This window comes from Dreissena polymorpha, chromosome 8 (assembly GCF_020536995.1).
Source record: "Dreissena polymorpha isolate Duluth1 chromosome 8, UMN_Dpol_1.0, whole genome shotgun sequence".
NCBI lineage: Eukaryota > Metazoa > Mollusca > Bivalvia > Myida > Dreissenidae > Dreissena > Dreissena polymorpha.
In genome coordinates, this window is record NC_068362.1 from 52,048,800 (window position 1) to 52,053,669 (window position 4,870).

At 33.0% G+C, this 4,870-nt stretch overlaps 1 long non-coding RNA gene across 1 annotated transcript; it reads right to left on the reverse strand.

Annotated features, from left to right (window-relative positions):
- Positions 1–715: 715 nt before the first annotated feature.
- LOC127842389 (uncharacterized) lies at positions 716–2,714 on the reverse strand. The gene is made up of 2 exons (XR_008031592.1): positions 2,478–2,714; positions 716–1,580 (listed from the first exon to the last, which is right to left on the reverse strand). It is a non-coding gene; the product is annotated as an uncharacterized LOC127842389 (long non-coding RNA).
- Positions 2,715–4,870: the final 2,156 nt, after the last annotated feature.

The window sequence follows — 4,870 nt, forward strand, 5'->3', positions numbered from 1 at the left end:
AATGCCATGATTATTTCTGGAAGGCTTAAATTATTACTGTCGGTTTTTCTGATCGAAGTTGAACTTTTGTTTCTTATTTGAAGGAGGTCATTATTTTCTGTTTCATCGTCTACATCTACATTTGCATTCATACTAACCACGCCTGGTGAACTTGGAACTCTACTATGATGTGAGATTGACTTTGGACACTCTGTTCCGTGAGAAATCACACGTGGAAGTTTCGTTTCATGTTTGCTTACCTCACCAATGAATATGTGACCAGAATGTTTTACGTCATTGAATCGCGAGTGCAGATTTTCCATTAAATATTTCCTCGCTGCCTCCTTGCGTTTCCCAAGACCATGATGCTTGGTTACGTCATAGTCATTTCTTTGGGAACCCGTTTGGTTTCTACACAGCGCTGTTTTATATCCCATAGACATTATTATAAACTAGTTTGAAACACAAGTCAAATTAGGAAGAACTACTAAAAGTATGTAGGTCTTCTAACATTGCAAAAGCTCATTGAAAAAGCACGACACAAAATGTGCACTGTTTTATATCCCATAGACATTATTATAAACTAGTTTGAAATTCAAGTCAAATTAGGAAGAACTACTAAAGTGTGTAGGTCTTCTAACATTGCAAAGCTCATTGAAAAAGCACGACATAAAATGTGCACTGTTTAAATCAATGTCTTAAACAACACCAAAGCAAGAAAGTATATTACAAACTCTTATGAAAAACACTCATTTTATCAACATTCAGAACATTGAGCGATGAGGATAATGTCATTATTTTTATGTAAATACACGTTTCCTTATTGCCGTTATCTTTCAGATTGAGTTTAAAATCCACAAATCGCTTTGATAACAACCATTCCTGCGTGCGTAAACAACTTCACTAGTTATCATTGAACGTAGCCGTTACACCCAATTCGAAATTATTTGATAAAATTCAATCAACATTTCGCCTCTCACAAACCTATTTTGATTAGTCCAGTATTTTTGACCCGCAGTCCATACTTCAAATTCGTGGTGCTCGATCGTAACTTTCAATGAATGCATGTGCTGAACGATAATAATTTCATTTAGAATGACATGAAGGTTGATCTGAAGGCCTCTAATAAAAGATTGAAAGCTGCGGCTTCATATTTCAATGGTCCATAGATGTATCGATTTCGATATAGATGCAACGCGAGAACAGCTGTGAAATATCCAATACTCTTAAAAGCAGTTTTGCTACTGACCAGTTTGACTTGACAAAATGTAAATGTTAACGTTCCATGAACCCATTGTTGTTTTACCAATATAAGTTTTAGTCAACAAGTCATGTTTGATTTGGAAATCATCTCATTTTGTGATCTGCAGTTCACGACTTAATATCCCATGGGCACTATTTCTTTTCGAATGTGTTGCGTATCAACTAGTGATGTTCTTTTCTCTATTCCACCGTTGTAGGTGTAAGTTGAGCTTCTGGAGAACTTAGAATGGCTTGTATCAGCTATGTTGCTTGTTGAGTGGTGTGCCTCTGTCGCATCTTATTCGAAGTAGTAGGTTGAGAGACTTCACATTTGTAGTACGTATATCAATAATCGTCAACTGAAATGAATATGTTCATATGTTTGATTGAAATCTTCAATTATTATTCCTAGTATATGTTTTATAAAAGAGACATGCGTATTTATGAACTATTTGCACAATTGTATAATTTTATGAACTGCAACTTCAACCACTTCTTCTTTATATCCGTTATAAATGTTAAAATGTCTCTGTCGAGTAATGACAAATTTTACACCCGCCCTTTTAACTCTTTACACAAAAGATCAGAGAACTTGCATTTCAGTCGTGATCAATTTGCCATTCAAACCACAATGTATTGACTAAAAGCATGCAGTATTAATTATTTTGCCTATTTTTATTCCATTCAAATTCTCGATCATTGCATTATTGTCGATAATTTACTTATATGGAAGAAACTATTAATCGACTTCCTAATACTGCTTTATTAGATCGAGATATGTATCTGGATGTAAGAGGAAGTGATAGAAAAAAAAATCAATTAAAACAGAGAAAACAATAGTTAACGGTACTAATGGTTATATTTCTCTTGATGATTGAGTACGATTATACAATTTTTTGTTTTTCTTTTTCATAAATACAATTAATACATTTGATCATCATATTAAATTGCACACTTTTGAAACGTAGTATTTTAAGTTGTAATTTTATTCTTACAAAAAATTGCTAACATATAATAGTATACTTATTATATTTTCAACTAATAAGACAATGTTGTATTTGGCTATTTTATAACATTTTAACATGTACTTCTGTTGTTCGAAATGGTATGCATATCTTATTTCCGTCGTTGTCTCTATATAATATGTGAAAAGTGTTCGTTTGAAATTAGTGCTGTTAACAGTGGATCACAGTAAGACATGAACCTTAAAACGTATTACATTAACCTACTATAAACAGTAAAATGAGAATAAATACCTTCTATTCGATCTCCAATTTTCTGATTGATATCAGTGACAGGTGAACAACAAAACTTCCAATGGTTTCTGAAATGAATTTGTTGATCTATTTAAATAGTAAAATCCAAAAATATAACATTAAACAGTTCATGTGAATAGACGCTGTATAAACCCAACTAAATTCAATTTGAGAGTAATCGACCTGTTTACACATCGGACTACCCACTTTCCGATATCGGTTATCGGTGGCCTTTGATTTATGCTCGCTCGCTCGTGTGCGACTTTTACTACTACTACTACTTCGCTATTATCAGTTGACGGGTTATCACTGGGTGCAAATAAGGAAGGACTTAAGGTGAAACTCGTTTCATGAGTCGTTTTTGTCACGTGGGCTTATGTTATGAACAGTTTTTCACACATTTTGTATTTGATAACAAAATGTTCAGAACGAATTGCATCGCCATTAACTGCAACATCTCAAGCGAAGCGCAAACAAACTTAAACTAAACTGGTAAGAATTTCCTTCACCCCATTGCAGAAAATAAATATTGGCAAGCTGACATGTAGGTTTCGCCTCGTCCTGTCTTTTTGGTTTAAAGTATCAACATAGCATGAGAAAAACCGTTGTATAGTATGTGTTGCTTCATTTATGGGCAAGATACACTTGCCAATTGCAAAACAGTGTGACATAATACAAATGCTAATTGTAAAACAGTGTGCCATAATACAAATGAGCTAGACGTGAAACGTACATATAACACAAATACACACGTAACGTAAATAAAACTGAGGAATCGGTATGCACAGCAAGTCGTATTTATCAACTATACATTTGTTTTACATAGAATTGCAAGGATTAAGTCTTTCTAAAAAAAATTGTATGCGCGTTTTTACCGACATATCTTAATACTACAATATGTCACGTTACGTTTAAGTTTTGCACAACGACACATTGCGGTTGGTAAGTCAAATATAGTTATTACAAACATTAAAAAGAACTTCAATAAATTTACAGATTCATACTTATTTTATTTATAGTTCATAACGAACTTGGGCAATCAAATATCACACACACCATTTAGATATGATTGGTTCAAGTTTGTTGACATCATTGGAATTTACTTAACAGACAAATTGAAACCCAATTTAAAGAATCTGACATTTTACACATTTAATTAAAGCGTCTGAGGATATTTAAGTAATTCCAGTATGTGTCTTTTCTCGGAATAGAAATCCAGAAAATTCCTCGTTAAGACCAAAACACTATGCGCCTTGCGTTTTAATTTCAAGCAAAACGTGCTTACCAAAACACGCAATCGCCATGATTCATGACGGAGCACGTATTGTTTTAACGATGTTCTATTTATTGTGCCAACATTAAGACCTATCCAATTACCAATGTTGGTCTCATCGAATAAGTTCGTAGATTATGAAATACAAACTGTTACGTCCACATTTTTTAACATAACGGACGTTCCGTTGTAAGGTTTTATATCAAGTGAAAATGGACCCCATTGTTAGTATCCATCAGGTATAACTGATGTGTAGATCTGCACTTGAATGCTTTTCTAACTCATCAGTTTTCCAACTTAAAAATCTCAGTTATGAGTACAGATTTTGATATAAATTGTACATGTGATCATTTGATAACATTCTGTGCAAGCTCGCTAAAAAATCATTTATCCTTGACGATCGGACGCTTTAGATTTAATATTTTGCACGTGGAAATGGTGATTGTGGTTGATGTGAAACGCAATATAATTCTAAATGCGTTCAATTTCATCATTAAGGTTGGTTCTTACACCAGGAAACACAAAATCAATTAAAAACAATATGGTCGCATGAATATTCAGGATGATATAAATATTTAATGGGTATTATTGTATGATTTTATATCATTATAGTAAATGCTGTTGTTACTGCTGCTTAAATGATAAGTGTGCATTTTACTTTAATAACACAGAAGAGAATGCATCCACAAATACTATATACCTAGATAAAAACTATTTCAGAGGGGCTTTTTTGTTAATGACACTCAGTTATATAAATATAACTGATGGGGTTGTTTGCTTTAATTATTGATCCACCTCAGTGTGGGCACTTCAATGTCTGACAAACTTCGCTAAAAGTGTTGCTATGCAACTATCTTTGGCCAAAATACGTAAAAAAAAATCTAAATTACTTAGTAACCTTTTTCGTATATTATCCCTAACATAAAATAGAAAAATACTGAAACCTAAGACATATTTTCAGACGATAAATTATTGGTACCATCTAATTAAGTTATTTTTTTATGAAAGGCGACTAAACTCGTGACTACACAATACCGAAGCATGCAAAAAATATACCGCATTATCATATCATAAACGTGTTTTGAAGCTAGGTGAACGTTTTTTAAAGGGGTCTTTTGAA